Source organism: Cylas formicarius, unplaced genomic scaffold, assembly GCF_029955315.1.
Source record: "Cylas formicarius isolate icCylForm1 unplaced genomic scaffold, icCylForm1.1 PGA_scaffold_8__14_contigs__length_24414737, whole genome shotgun sequence".
Classification (NCBI taxonomy): Eukaryota; Metazoa; Arthropoda; class Insecta; order Coleoptera; family Brentidae; genus Cylas; species Cylas formicarius.
The window spans coordinates 22,307,467-22,323,843 of NW_026844361.1; the positions used below are offsets into that span (position 1 = coordinate 22,307,467).

The following is a 16,377-nucleotide window of genomic DNA, read 5'->3' on the forward strand; positions in this document are numbered from 1 at the left end:
TATTTATAGAAAAAAGCCGAATCCATAAATTAGAATTAGATCGCTCATAAATACGGAGCGCTCGATCGTGGAAAAAACGAACCGATAAAATATGAATTCCCCGACGTAATACGTTTTAACAAATATTTTATGTATGCGGTAAAATATATTATTGATTAATAAATTGATTTAACAGGCCGGATCGGTCGGTTAGTTCTTCGTGGCCGTAGTAACTGGTTTTTAGATTGGATATTTCTCGAACTCTTAAATCGTTGTGGAAATTAGCCGGGTATCGCGCGTTCGACGCCGTTGAATTCACCAGGTTGCTCGAACGGATCGTTAACTAGTTGAAACGCCATTTTCAAAATCAAAATGTATTCTTGTTCCGCTTCGGTTGGAACAAGCCAACACGTAGTACTCGGTTGTTGATGGTTTCATGTCGTAGACATTACGAGTCTGTATTTGGAGAGTTTTCTGACGTGACCGCTTCATCCAAACATAATTTTGGCGGTCTTTTTGCCGTAATTGGAATGAAGGAAGAGTCCTGTAACACGTTAGCGTTCTTTGATGCTGTCTAGACTTTGGTGGTCTACCGAGCGAAAGTTTCCCCTGTGTCATCTAGAGTTATCGACCCCCAACTCAAATCTAATGGTGACTGCTACGGCAGCGCTGACGGGACCGCTCAAAAAATTTCAGTGCAAATTGGCCTCACACCTACCCATCCGCAATTCGTTGCCGCAATGACGATATCGGGGTCCCGATTCAACCCATAGAGACGGACGCCTATCCTCGAGCCGCATGCAATTAACGCGAACTTCGAGACACTCGAAATCCTCAATTAGGTCACCGGGATTGATCGCATGTCGACCCGCCCTCCGACCCCTCCTTCGCGAAAACAAACAACGTTAAGAATTTCCATTATACGAAATTGTCGCGCAGTGGCGTGCGATATTGATTTCATTCGCCCGATAAAGATCTTGATTAATCGCGGGCCCGCTCTGGCGTGTCAGTTCAATTTAGGCGCGTGTGTGCGAGTCCGCGCGTATGTGTATACCGGGCTGCAGGCGCCCTCTCCACCTTTAGCGATTCCGCTAGCTACTCGGGGGCCTTCTCAGAAATTTAAATTTAAAATAGTTCCGACGGAAAGGTCGAGCGCTCGCTCTCGCCGGGTCTACAACGTAGTCGGCGCTGTCTTTCTTCCATAATGGATTTTGTATCTAGGTGAATAACTCGGAAGGCGCGGTGGTGCCCTTTACGACACGATCATAAATATAAGTTCGTCGTTGCCTACTTTCACGAAACCGGTGGGTACTGTGAAATGAATGATTCATTCTTAATTGCGGTACCTTGCTGAACCTTGAAGTCGCCGTTCATCCCCTATGCTGGCGAACATTGCAGCAAGAATTAGTATTTTTTTGCCGTCTATTCCGTAATAAAGCTGGATAGCACATATCCAGTTATCTCCCCTCAGCCTATCTCAGTTCTTCTTCTTCTGCTGCATATCCATTAATGGATGTTCGCGATCACATTTGTCCGCTCTGATGTCCGGCTGATGTTGCGAAGCTAAGGCGTCCTCTTCCTGTCGATTCCTCTCTTTCCTTCAATCTTCCCTTCAATTATCAACTGTAGGAATTGATATCTTTCGTTACGTATCACGTGGCCTATATATGCTGCTTTTCGGCGTTTGATTGTCTTCTCAAGATCTCATCGTTTGTTTTTCTTGCCGTCCGTACTCGTTCTATTGATTGATTGTCATATGTTAGGCTTGCGTTTTGAAATTCTTCTAGCTTATGAGTAATTATCATGAATTTGGTTTTCTTGGTGTTCATATTAAGACCATGTTCGTCAATCCTGAGCATACTCTGCAAATCTTCCATTTTATCTGCAACTAGAACTATGTCGTCCGCGTATATTGTTGACCCACACACCATTCACCTTAACGCCCATGTGACGTTCTTCTAGGGCTTCCTGTTAGCTACTAGAAAAGCTGCCGAAAAGTCAATTGTAAAATCATTTTTCCCCGAGCCTTCAACGACGAAGTATCTCGCGAAGGCTCTTTAAGGTACATGATTGAATAAGAAACCTTCTATGCAAAATAAGCCATCATATGCCCAGAGGTAATCCCCCAAATTTCCAGCCAATCTGCTAGGCTACAAAAGAAAAGCCGTAATGATATAACTCTACTAACGAGTCACTTGGCGACTGAAGATACATAATACAAGCTTAATGGGAGTGGAAGAAAAAGCTGTAGAGTGAGTCACAAAAGATCTTATAGACGGACATGCCAATTGCTAACTCTGCCAAATCTTGGCCTATAACAAATACATTTCAATAACGAACCACAGAATATTAAATTTGAATGTTATGAAATGTTAGGATATGATAAAAAATTAAATTATCCCTGCAGTGAAGTGAGCTGAACCATATCTTTATTAGTGACAGTGATAGGAAATAAAAACTTAGAAGGTATATTACAAATATATGAATGAACGAATGAATGAAAAATATATTGTTCTAAAACTAAAATCTGCATCCAATATTACGCCACTGGATATACCAGTGATCCTTGGTTATCCTTTGTTGTCCCCGATTATCCCAAATACACCGAATATTACCAGCAAAACCCCCCACGAATGCACTGACATATTCAAAAGACATCCGACAAAAAACCCGCCTTGCCTACGTTTGGTACGTCAAAACGTTATTTTTATTTAGTTAGTTACTTAGTTTAATTAGTTAACTGATAACTGAAGTTAGAATGATCGCTCAGTCCACACCGGCAAACCATTGTTACTATCAAAACTTCTAACGTATTTGACATTTTCAGTAGCAAACCACATATTCATTGGACAATCCTCAAAGTGATTCAGCTCCTCTAAATTGGTAACTATTTTCCTTTTTTTTTTTCACCATTCATAGGAAAGCAAATGTTCTTAGTGCCTACTTTAGAGAATTGAAATTACATTTTCTTACAATTTGTGGGCCAGATTTACGAAAAATAGACTAATACTCGGGAATAGCAGACTAAGGGAATTCGGTTGTTTCGTCTTTTAATATTTCGAAACTCCATCGATAAAAAAACATGACCATGAACTCAACGGTCCAAACTACATCCAATCTTCTACCAGGATCCTATGTTTGACGATATACAAGTATATTGAGGGCCTTTTCCTATTTCTATTTCTATCAACTTCTTCCGGTTAATAACTTTTTCGTATGCCAATTGGACCAAACCCTGCGAAAACCTAAATTGATCAGAAAACTGAAAAGAATCCCCGCCCAATTAACAAAAGTCAAACGGGTCAAACCCTGTATGTTTGGGCTACTTCTTAAGACGAAACAGTGTTTGTACTTTCCTCTTCGAGTGGTTTGCGTTCTTAAGAGTGCTGCCCGCATCTTTTTGAAGGAATATTATGATTTTCTTTTCAATAGGACTTCGCAAACAAGCACGTGTTTGTCTGTTGGATTTGTGCCGATCTTGTACCCAAAAACGTTTCATCAAGGGAGAGCGATCCAACAAGTCGTTCACGTAAAAGAACAAATCATAGACATTTACGAAAAATCTAAATTGTCCGGCAACACAGAGTTGCCTATCGGGAGCAGGATAGTATATTTTATTAAACAAATCTTCAACCCGCAAGCAAACAAGACCTGGCAAATCGTAAGATTAAAAAATAACAAACCAAAGTCAAATAAATATTTCCTATCATTCGGCAAATAAGATGGAAACCTTTAAATCTGCAAGTGATGTCGAGAGAAAGTCGAACAAAGAAGAAAAATTATGGGTTTTACTACAAAGTAGCAAGCTAAGCAGGTAAGATGGGTTAACATTCTTCAGAATTTTGACGAATAAGGCAGATAGCCAGTCTGTGCGTGATTTCTGACATTACCCTTTGCTTATTCTTACCTTATTTCTATTTTTCATTTTTACTATTCAATAAAAAATGTCAAATGAATATAATAAGAAAATTTGGACAAATTAATATTCAACGAGGATTTTAAATCTGGATTGCTAATAACCAAATTTTTTCTACGCTTAGACTCTTGTATTTCTGTTCACTTATTTACATATAAAAACCAAGAAATAACGTTCAAATTCGATATACGCGAAATCAAGTTCGAATTCTAATCTCTAATCGAACAATGACATCGTAAAAAGCATTAACAAAGACGATTTCGAAGGAAAACTACGAAGACGAAAATACGAAGAGCAAATAGGATAATACCGAGACCCTGAGCGTGAGTGTTTCAAATTTCCGTAAGACAATGTAAAGATAAATCGGGTAAATGCAAGTTTTCAGAGTATTTCATACGTGAAAAGGCCAAAACGTGAGAAAAAAATAAGTTGAACGACATCAAAAACTATCGCTTTTAGGAATTCGGCGAAAACGGAGCCTAAACCTTATTATAGCAGCGTCTCTTACCACCTCGTATACCATTCGACAAAGTTTTAGATCACAGTTGCTCGTCGCTGAGGTAAGCGAACAGGTTGGCTAACCAAGTAAAAAACGATAATTAAAATAATCAGGCGTCCTCAACTTTTTGCAACTTTGCAAAACGGAAAATCACTTTTTTAGGTAATGCCGAAACATTAAATGACGTCGACTCCCGTTACTGCGAAAAGCAAGAAACTTACATCAAGACTCCGCAGTGACCAAGGTATCCACCACTGAACACGAGTCACTAAAACACTGAATCGTTGGCCGCGAGAACAACCCGACACGCTCGTCGACGTCCGACGCGTTTAAAATGGCCACAAACGTGCACAAACTGCACCAATTGCGAACCGTATTCCCGTTTTTGCCGCAAAACGATCGTGCAACGAACGACCCATACAAGCGCCGACTACCGTTCGTTGCTGCATCTACCATCGACCAGAGAGCCCGAAGATGTCATCAAGCTCGCGATCGGCGAGCTTCGGGAGCTTTCGGGCGTCGTCGCGCGGCCGGCGTGTATCGCGGCTCCACCCACATTCTGCGCTTTTGTACGCCGAAGGACGAAAACTATGAACCACTTTTTGGTTCCTCTTATCAGATTTTGTAGGTTGTCTTGACGTAAGGTTTCAATTTGTCCGGGTCGTGAACGTTTGTGTGTGTGTGCGTTCGCGCGCGTTGGTGCCTGATGAAGAGAATGCGTCGCGGTGACCTCTGGCTAGGTCAGCGGTCAGTCAGTCGTAATTTCCTCTTCAGCTGATGCTAATTAAACCAATACAAGGATTGGGCTTTATTTCATTTTTTTCTTTATTTTTTTAAATTATTGCAATATATAAGTACAAATTCTCTAAGTAGTTGTTAATAGCTCTCCTTCGGAATTTTTACAATTATTTATCATAGGCTAGAGTTTTTAATATAATTTTTCTGGAAGCTTATTGTACGTCTTTGTAGGGGTATTAATATTACATTCAAACTCCTATATTTGTTCTCGTATATATAGGAATCATTGTACAATATCAATATTCTTGAATCAATTTAGTTTATTATCAAGTGTTTCATGAGCTGAGACTGAGACTGAGACTATATGCGACTTACCTAGCGCGAACCGCACCAAATTAGGAAATTTTGAAATCATATACCAGGTGTTCCCAAACAGTCGGCTTTGCCATAAAGTTATGAAATGAATTAACAGCGGTTATCAATAGCTTTTCATATGGAGTTTTCCATACGGAGCCCTCAACTTTATTAATAACGTAAAATTTTAATTCCGTTTATATACCATATTATTATAAAATGCAAAAATTCTAATAGTGATACGACGATAAAACTTAATACATTAGAAACTTTTCAGCAAAAGTAAAAAATTTAAATAAAAAATGTAATGTAAATGTAAAGTAAAATGGCAACGTTGTAAATAGTATTTTTAGATCAGACTTGCCGAAAAAATTCTAATTAATATTTCTCATTTGAAATTCCGTTTTTCCGGTTTTATTTAGGAAATTCGGCTAGTTTTCCCTTCAGAGGCATGAAAGTCAAAAAGATATCTAGCGAAACTTTCTACCCTAGCTAGATCAGTACTCATGTGTACTTATCTAGAACGAAATCCTAATAAAAACGATGCTAAAACACTACATCCTATGAAGTCATAAAATTTATTATTTATTAAATATTAATTTTATAATTTATTTGTATATTTGTATAAATATTTTGTTATTTTTAAAAATTATTTATTAGGAATTGTTTATTTTGGGTTAAAATTCGTTGTCCGATCAACTTAACCGCTAAGCAACACTGAGTAAGCGTTATCTGTGATTTACTTAAATTTTGATGTCATCATAAATATTTAGACATTGTTTTCGAACACGCGGCGGCAGCTAATGAAAAGTTAATTGTTTTTTCGCTTGCAAAACCCACATTCCATGAAAATGCAAATTTGTACATTTTTCCCACAGTGTAGAGCGTTATCACGAATTACCAGGAAATATCGAACATCTACAGTTCTCACGTGGACTCCCGATATATGATCAAATTCATGTGCCAATATTATTATAACCAAAAGGTTGTAGAATAGTATACCGTAGAAAGTTATAGTAGTATAGTAGTATAATAGTATAGTAGTAGTATTACCGAACGTGTTGCATGCTATACTTTTTCTACGACCGTCAGTTTTTGGGTTCATTTTCGCAAAACATGAATACATTCACTGACATGACCGTCAGAATTGACAAACGTCAAAATTCAAGCCGTGAGGTGATATCTCTTAAAACATCCGGTAAAATCTCGGAAATGTCCGAAGTGGCTCGAATTCGTGGGAAATTTTAAGAAGAGGTTATAATTGTTGACGGTTATTGATGTTTGCTTTCTGTACGTCATTTTCATGCAAATGGAGTCCCTTCGGCGAGATTTTTTTCAGCTGCCAATTTGCCAAATATCTATTACTATAAACAACCATTACATCCCAAAACCACTTGCAATTCACTAATATTAACCTAATTTTTTATTTGAAAGTGCCCAATTTAGTGAACTTGTTTTCATTTGGTTTGAACAAATTTTATTTCCTGACACGTTCAGCTTACTAATAGGGTGGGTTAAAAAACAATTAAAATGTTCAAGTTCTTACTTTTTTAGTAAACAGTAGATACCGATTCTTCTTCATCATCAAATGCAAACTAAAAAACTTAATTATTCAAGAATTTTTACATACATTTTTACAAGGTGAACGGATATACCGCTTCCCTTACTTCCATTGGTGGAATAAGAGCTTACCAGGTTCTTGAAAAATACGGAAAAATAATAACCATTTAATAATATCACCAAAACGGAAGAGCCAATGTATAAATTGATTTGGATGCCACAAATTAATTACTCGCTAAAAAACACGAAGAAATTTCAAAAAACTTTCCAGTTTACGCAGTGTAAGAATAACAACGATTTCATATATGTATATTTATATAATTCATATAGCTCCCTTAACACCCTAGGCGTTCGTTTATTAGATATATGGTTCTTATAGCTTCTAGTTAACAGTTTCGGAAAAAACAAAAAAGTTCCAGTTGGTTGCTCCGATTTAACCGTTTTGGAGACAAAATCTAAGATCGAACGAGCCTCGATGTTCCCGTTTGCCGGTAAGATTTGAGAAACAATGACTCCCACACCCAAAAAATCAATTAACCGGCCCCGTGGCAACGACCCGTCGACAGTGCGATCTACATTAGGCCATCTCGTAGGTCGTATTCGATTATTATTGTTATTTTGTTACTAATAAACTAGGCAATACCGATCTCGATAAAAAAAAACACGTTTTATTGTCGAAGGGTGTTTAAGGGGTGATTTAAGACGCCCGGCGGGGCGCCGCGCGACCCCTAAACTACCCTATAAAACGTCGAAACAAATGATATCTGGCAGTATCAGAAATTGTTCGCAACTGTCTCCTTATTGTTTGATCTTTTCACGATCGGTTTAACTAGGGGTGGATTGGGAACTTTCTAGTCCCCAGACTGGGCATATGGCACGGCCGTTCTGCTGACGTAGCAGGGAAAACACGTTAATAAACAGACAATAATCACGGTGTATTTATATTACTCCTCAATTGTGTTCATCAGTCGGCAAAAAAAAACGTACGTAAACTACATTTATATCATTTTAAACCAAAGCCGAAAGTTCATAAAAAATGCGCACGAGGCGGTTTAAACTTCTTCCAGCGTCTTGGTGGTCTTTCTCTTTTTTCTTTCTTTCTGGCAGCACCCGATCCGAGATTTTCTTTGGTCACCTATTTACTTTCGATGATATCCAGAATGGGGCGAGCTGTTCCTATCCTATTACTTCTTCTATTTAATTATTTTAGATTATTTTAGAATTTAAGGACCAACGCTGCTCCCACTGCAGCAAATTGATTTCGGAACATTTCGAGCAAATATAAATTTACCTATATATTGTTTTATATACGTCACCCCATAAACTAATCACAATTTGCTGTTGACTATTCAAGAAAGGTATAACTCTATTACTCTGCGATCTATTGCAAAACCGATGTCAGTTGCTATTAGTACCGCCAAATCTACAACAACCAACACCACTAACAACGAAGAGACGTTTAATGACATCTTGTAGCATTGAAGAAGTACCCTTAGCTGCATAGTAATGAAATTTGGTAGGGAAAAATTTTCAAGCAAGTTTTCAATAATCCTTAATACTCAATGTTCAAAAAAGAATCTATGATTAAAAAAAAAAGTTACAGATCGCATGAAAATGTACGTGCGGTCATTGACTATTTCAGTTGCAGATATTTTTATTATTTATTAACTAACCTTTTTTAAGGTAGGTTTTTTTACTCTTGATCAAAGATCAACAAGTTTTTCCGGTCATTGAAAATGTACAGGGGCGGGCAGAAACAAAATTCTTGGGAACTATGCGAAAATGTTTTAATAAGAAAAATGGGTACAGTTTCCAAACAAATGGCAAGTATTCTATATGAATTCCCCCTCAATGCGTCCCTGGGATCATTAAGGGGCGGGCAGCAGATGTGTCGCACAAAAGACGCTCGCGATGCCTGTCTCTATAATATCTTATATATAGAGCGGGCCGATGTCTCTATGAGAATATACAACGCGTCCCGTCCGAAAATCAATATTTGCGTTGTAACGTCTGGGACGAATTTCCGCAAAAAAATCCGTCCCTAGCATACACGGATAATGAGAAGCGATTAAACCGTGTAATTTTTTCGGGGGTTGACGCCTACCATATGGTGCTAGAGGTATGAATGTCCGCCGAAGTTATTTTGTTGCATGTAACGTGCTTTTGTTAAATATTTGGGATATTCGGGGCATTTATAGTAAGAAACCGAAAAAAGTCACAGAAATAACTTCACAACCATTATGTCCGTCTCTGCAAGTGACGTTGACAAATTTAACAAGTAATACCAATTAGTAAATTAGTTATTTCAAAAGGTTCCAACTACGTCCTTGCCCCACGTATTGTCCCAAAAGAGGAAATCATTTCAAATGTCGAGTCTATCCTAAACAAACTGCCATGTCAAATAGCTAATGAAATTCGATTTGAAACCGCGAAAATCTTTAAAAAATCAAAACCCCCCTAAATTCAATATTGCACAGCCTCAACTCTCGACGTCATTTCAGATATATCTGAATCTGATGATACTTTTGATATTTGGCCTCATGGTCAAGAAACCCTAGTAGATTTTCTTAGACATTTAAACTCGATACACCCTAACATACGTTTTACCATTGAGTTGGAAACTAATAATAACCTTCCATTCTTAGATACTCATGAATAGAAAATCAGACCTCACATCGGGTCATTGTGTTTACAGAAAACCTCCGCACACAGACCGAAACCTTAATGCATGAACACATCACCATCCGGCACAAAAATCATCGATTATCAACTCTCTTGTTTACAGGACCGCAAAACTATCTCAGCCCAAGTCACTGAACCCAGAATTAAAACACGTTACATCTGCTCTTTTCTCTAATAATTTCCACATTACAGATATTAAGCGTTCCATCAAAAAATACACTTCACCACAACCTTCCAATAGCAATGAGACCGAAAGCAATCCTACACTTGCCACTGTGGTCCATCCTTACGTTCAAAACATCACTGACCACATATCAAAAGTTCTAAAGAGGTATAACGTCAAAACCAGATTCACCACGTGTCTAAAAAACATCTTCAGCCCGTCATATGCGGCATACATTGGAGCGACCGGACAAAAAATATCAACTAGACTCAAAGAACACGAAAGAGCCTTACGACTTCTTCTACCAACGAAAAATCCGAGACTCCATAGAAATCTATAACAACCTAACAGTCTTAACCGCGACTCAGGTCTCTACCTGTCACCAATATGGGAATCAGTCATCCGAGACGGTGTTTATGCCTCTCATTTAGCTCCGCCCCCTCAAACAATATATAAGCAGGTACAGAATAAAATACGAGCCAGTTTCAGTCAAGTTTTGAAGAAGCCAACAGGATGATTGGCGAAGCGTCAGCAAGTTCGACTCAGCAAAAACTGACGCAGGAGGAATCCAGAAGTTTTGTAAATAGTAAGTAATATCACTAGAGTTCGAATTATATATTATTATTTTCATCGTGAAGATGCAGATCCTGAGATTTTCTTTTCAGCAAGTGAAAGGAGATCTCTTTGGACCAAATCCGCTAACAGACATTTTCAAGATCACTAACAAAGCCAATTTTCGAGGTGACTTCTTTTCCTCCAACAAGTGCGGCCGCTGCCCAAAATATTCTGCGGGTGTACCATCAAATCCGGGTCGGGTGTGATAGACCAAAGGATCCTCTGAGTTGGATATGGAGGAGGACGGACCTTGGCTTTTTCCAAAATAATAAACACCAAAATCGAGTTGAAATTCTCAATACCGTTTCCTGCAAATGTACAAAGGACTGTGCAGGGAAGTGCAGCTGCCGAAATGTTCAAGCAATGTTCAACTGCAAAGCCCAGAAGCAGAAATTGGTGAGGATAATTCCGTTGAAGATAATTCCCATGAAGACAGATATAGACACAGGGTTGATTAAATAAGATAAAAGTCGTGTATTTAGATGCACAATGCCCTGAAGCTACCAACATTCATTTTATCTATTTAAAATTAACATGTTAATTGTAGCAGTCTAAAATTGGGACACCCTGTAGACAAGACAAGTGAATTCTGATAGAAGTCGTTTTAAACCCTATAACTTCGGTGTAATGGTTTTTAGTAAAATTGGAAACAAATGTACTAGGGAAGAAATACTGAAATAAATGACCATCTATCGTTAATAGTCAAAAAACGATTCTTAACTTCCTATTAAAGAATTGATTTTGGTTTTTGTATTTAGTTTACTAAAGCGGGATGTATTTTGATTAACAGAGTCACACAAAGACAAAGACAAAATTATTGAGTTAAAAACCAAATATTGCTTTAAAGCATACATAAGATATATTCGTACGGGTACCGAAACTTGACAATTGACATATGTGAAGTTGTACAATTTTTAATAACCTCTCCAAAAAAATATGGACAACTTATAGGCACAGATTTGACTAGTAAGAACACCTCGAATATGGTTTTCGCTGTATTTTTTTAAACATTATGTTTCAATTTCCTTTAATTAGGCTTTGGTCTGTTATTACTATTATTATTATTATTATTATTATTATTTCGGACATCCCGTATACACGCCGACGACGGATAAGGAAATTCGACTCAAAGTGAAACACGGGACTTGGGAATTTAATCGTTGCGTCTGTCGTTTATTCGGATTAAATGCCGGAATTCCCTTAAAAATTCATAGCGGCGGATTCTTACCCGCTCCCGGGCGAAACAAAAATGTCGTACAGCGAAACCCAACCCCGAATTGTTGGATTATTAATCGGGAGACGACACTCACACACAAAGCCCGTGTTTAAATAATTTCGAATGATAATCTGGGACACGCGGTGATTCGGTGCTAATTGTTACTTTTTTAAAATTTCTGAAATTTTAAAACTAGACTTTCAAAATTTTTTTATGCATACTATTCATCTATTTTACTATATTTTACTACAACTTCAATGCGGCAAGCACGAGAACCAAATTTCAAACTTTCCGTTCCACGGTACCGACTCTTTTATCCACACATACAAAAAAATTGAGTTCTAAAATCACACAAACTCTGTCCACTATTTAATCAACTCCGTGTTTGTAAACAGCACTCAGATGACGTAGTTCCAACATGATTCACTCACGAATCTCAAGGTAGATCGAGTCATACAAATTCAAAGTCAGGGTTAACTTAAAACATTAACCAAAAGAGTGTCATTTTTTTTTTAGATTGATCCTAGAAATAAAAAATTATGAGGTAATTAGTATAAATCATTTATTGAGACAAACAAAAATTAAGAAATTATAGACATATTTTAGAAATGCACAGGACAGAGTACTGACTGGGTTCACCCTAAATGACAAAGTATATTAATTAAAAAATATGATGAAATGTGTTCATGATCATCTAAAGTTATCACCAGTGAGAAAATACAAGACAAAAAAATGCACTTAAAACAGAATCACCAATATACACTATAATCAAAGTTTTATTCTGAATTTTCTCATTAATAGAGACAGTTTTCATAATATAATACTACTAGGGGCCGCTAATTTCACCATTTGGATTAAGGTTGAATCGCGATAATTTCACAGAATGTTTATTTTTTGGCAGAAAAGGTACTCTCCTTTGCACCGTCTAACCTTTCCTGTTTTCGACTCATTTGCACTTAAAAAGTTCGAGGTTTTTCTTGATTTCATTTATTTATAGAAAACAATATTTAACGATAGTTAATAATTTTTATTTATTTATTTATTTATTTATTCATTTGCCTTTTTATTTTTTATTTTTTTCTAAATCAGAAAATATACCTTGAACTTCTTAAATGCAAATAAGTCGAAATCCGTCAGGGTTACGAAGTTAGCGCCAAAATTTGAAGTTAAGGGGGATTATATTGAAAAATTATAAAAAAATGTTACTCTATTTTGTTCCTTTCATATTGAGGCCTGGAAATTTTGGCACTGTCCTCGTACATGAACTAAAAAAGCACCATACCATTTGCGAAGGTTTGCCAACCAGTAGATTCTCCTTCTCCTTTTGTAGTAGGCGATATTTATTCTCATGACGTGCCCAAAGTATTCAAGTTTACGTTTTTCATTATTTTTTTTCATTGTTTACCACTTCATAATTTGTCGTGTGATCAGTCCAAGGTATCTTCAGGATCCTTCTGTAAATTCACATCGTAAAGGCAATTATTCGTTTCGCCCTCCGATATTGTCCAACTTTCTACTCTATACAGAAGCATCGTTTTTTCAACTTCAAACTGAGGTCTCTGTTGGTGAGTAGGTTTTCCATTGTAGCAAAAGGGCTTCGAGCTTTTTCTAAGCGACATTTTAAAACTCCGCAGAACGATCCCATGCTTCAGACAGAGGATTTCTCCACCCTTTCGAAGATTTAATTATTGATTAGCAGTTCTGTATATGGTGTTTTAGTTTTGCTGATTATCATGTACATTGTCTTTCTGGCATTAAGTTCTAGACCGTACTCGTTAAGAGACCTCACTAGTTCTTGTAGGTTCTCTAGACTGTTAGCTATCAAAACAGCGTCATCCATTTACCTTTATGCTACTCCGAATTCCATCCAACGCTCTTCTAAAGATGTCCTCAGAGCAGAGGTTGTATAGCAGAAGTGGCAGTAGACATCGCTGTCTTATTCCCCGACGAATTTTGTACAGGTTCAGAGTATTTTTCCTCTATACTCACGACCGTTTTCTAACCCTAGTACAGGTTGCTGATAATTCGCATGTCCTTGGTATCTTGGAACACAAAAGTGGAATAATCCCAGTATTGTCAGTTTTATTCGAGAATTGTGACAGTGTTCTAATATTTCATGAATCACCCTGTATTCACAGTCGGTGAGACAATTCGCAAAAGTGTTACTCAAACAATAAACCCATTGTTGTCGACGTTTTTGCGCCCGGCCGTGCAACAGATTACGAGCGAAACCATTTTAAACAAATTAGTTTCGATTATTGCATTAACACTTTCTGGGAGTATTTTTCCGTCGTTGACTATACTCGCTTAGGTCGGGCTAGGAAAAAAATCGTCGTTAAGCCGAATAACGAAACATTTAAACCTATTAACGGGATGAATTCCAGTTCGATGAACATTACTAATGACTAAGACGAAATTCGTCTTGCCGGTGGATACCTACCTTTGCGGCGTTGCCGCAGTTGGCTACCACCATGAGCCCGTTTATATTGATGGGACAATAAACAAAAAGAAGAAAAAAAAGCTTTAGAAACTTCAATCTAAACAACTTCAAACAATTCAAATTTCATCTGCTTGCTCTTCAGAGACCTACATGATAGAAATGATATTTTTCTCAATTTCCTTTTCTCTTTTTCTTTCTTGGATTCAATGCATGTATTTTCTTATAACTGGTAGTGCAAGCAGTAGATTAAACTTCTTCATTTGCTATTTTGCAATAAAGACGTTATTATGATTATTACTATACACATGGTGACTGACTGGTTCATATTGGAGGGTATGTTAATAGAGGTCAAACATGACATGTACGAATATAACGCGTTGTCGAGATATAATAAGTTTCGTGTTTTCTGTACTAGTGTAAAAATGAAAGCAAATGCAGCCATTTTTTTCTGCAATATTTTCATCATAGGCGGACATAGAATCCTCCATATATAGGTGAATTTAGGCTAGTAAGACTGTGCTAGGGGAAGTATTCCTAGGCGTGATGCATTTGTCAAATATTTAATGTTATATTCTAATGCATTCCTAGTCCAGAGAAGTATCAAGCATCGCAAACCAAGTCCGCCATAGCTGATACCTAAATTTAGGTGTCGGATGTCGGCTACCTAACCAAATCGAACCTAAAAATTTGGTCAGATATGTATTTGAACACATTGCTTTGCTTGAGTTGGTAAAAAACGCCAACTATAGTAGGCACGATTTGCAGCGGTACAGTCCGTCACAAAACCAAGCGAGAAGGCGCCTCAGTATTTTACCTGATTCCAGTCATATACTAAGAATGGAGATTGCCTGTGTTCTACCTTTGTCTATTAGGCGCCAGTGTCGTACACTGGACAGAGATAGCACCAAATATAAGCGGATTACCCAGAAAATGGTCTAAAAGGTGAGTTGTTAAACAATGACAAAAACTTACAGAACAAACTTGCCGTATGGTACAGACGAAAGAATTGGTGAAATGGGTCATCAAGTTTTAAGATTGCCTCCTTAGCCATAGAATTGATTTGCGCTCAGTGGAAAATATTTTTTAATGAAAATATTGCAAGTGAGGCAAGGCAAGATGACACCGCAGAAGTACCTGTTTGGCAGGCAACTCTCGAGACAGTTACCAAAGAAAATTGGATCAGTTGTATAACACATACAGAAATTATAATAAAAGAAAACTTGTGAAAAAGAGAATACATTTGATATAACGGTATACCAGCACCACCAATTTTGGCTGTGATGATCAAGAAGTTTCATCGTACATACAAACTGAATTTACTTGTATACAGTGTGGTCAATTGACTAATCAAAAATTGTTACCTAGTGTTACCTATCATTATTTAATAACAATATATATTTTATTATAAATTATTACGCGTGACATATAACCCTCTTCAAAGAATACCGGATTCCAATAATAATAATCCCAATAATATTCGCATATCATTAAGGAACATCCCGATCTCTTATTACATACAAAATACACAAATCCATCTCTGAATATGGGCCTACTAGTTAAATAAAAGCCAAGTACAACTGATTCTGTGTCTCTTACTCCCAAGTAATATAATCGAATAGACATTTAGGGCGGGACAGCATCTGTTGAAGTATAAGCGGAAGCAACACGAACAGTATATTTTATTCTGTCTGGTATATTATTTTCGACTATGCCATCACAGGTCGTAAGGACTATATTACAGAAAGACACTCTTATTTTTAATTCTAGGTGGTATGAAAGTTGATCCCCGTCCATGTTGACGCGACTATATAGAATACAAATTGATTTACACACGATAATAATAATAATAATATTTACATAAGCAAACTAACATAAATCAACTATGAACTTCGCAAATGCCTGGCAAGCCTCTCCTAGACGAGACACATTTTTAATATTACCCGGCAGTTCATCAAACTTAGGAACACCATCGTAGAATACAGTTTTCTGTAAATTTGTAGTTTTTACTATAGAAACATTGAAGTGTAGACCTTTTTTCCAACCATAATTTGAGATAGCCTGGTGGGTGATCGTTTGCAATTCTATAAATCAACAAACTTGCTTTCAATAAACCGACATTTAGCCTGTCTACTCTTTATATGAGTATATCTATCACAGTTCAGTATGATTCTCATAACTCTATTTTGTTGTTACTGAAACTTATTTAAATCTTCTT

The 16,377-nt window shown here is 37.2% G+C and overlaps 1 protein-coding gene across 5 annotated transcripts in view; it reads right to left on the bottom strand.

Annotated features, from left to right (window-relative positions):
• LOC132706855 (ephrin type-B receptor 1-B) overlaps positions 1–16,377 on the bottom strand; it is a 340,303-nt gene that overhangs the window by 235,532 nt on the left and 88,394 nt on the right. For 4 of the 5 annotated variants that reach the window (XM_060678456.1, XM_060678453.1, XM_060678454.1 and 1 more), the window contains exon 1: positions 4,616–4,828. The exons of the other annotated variant lie outside the window; for it this stretch is intronic. The gene's annotated coding sequence lies outside the window, so the exon portion shown is untranslated. Of the gene's footprint in view, positions 1–4,615; positions 4,829–16,377 lie in introns of those variants that run through there. 5 annotated transcript variants of the gene reach the window in all.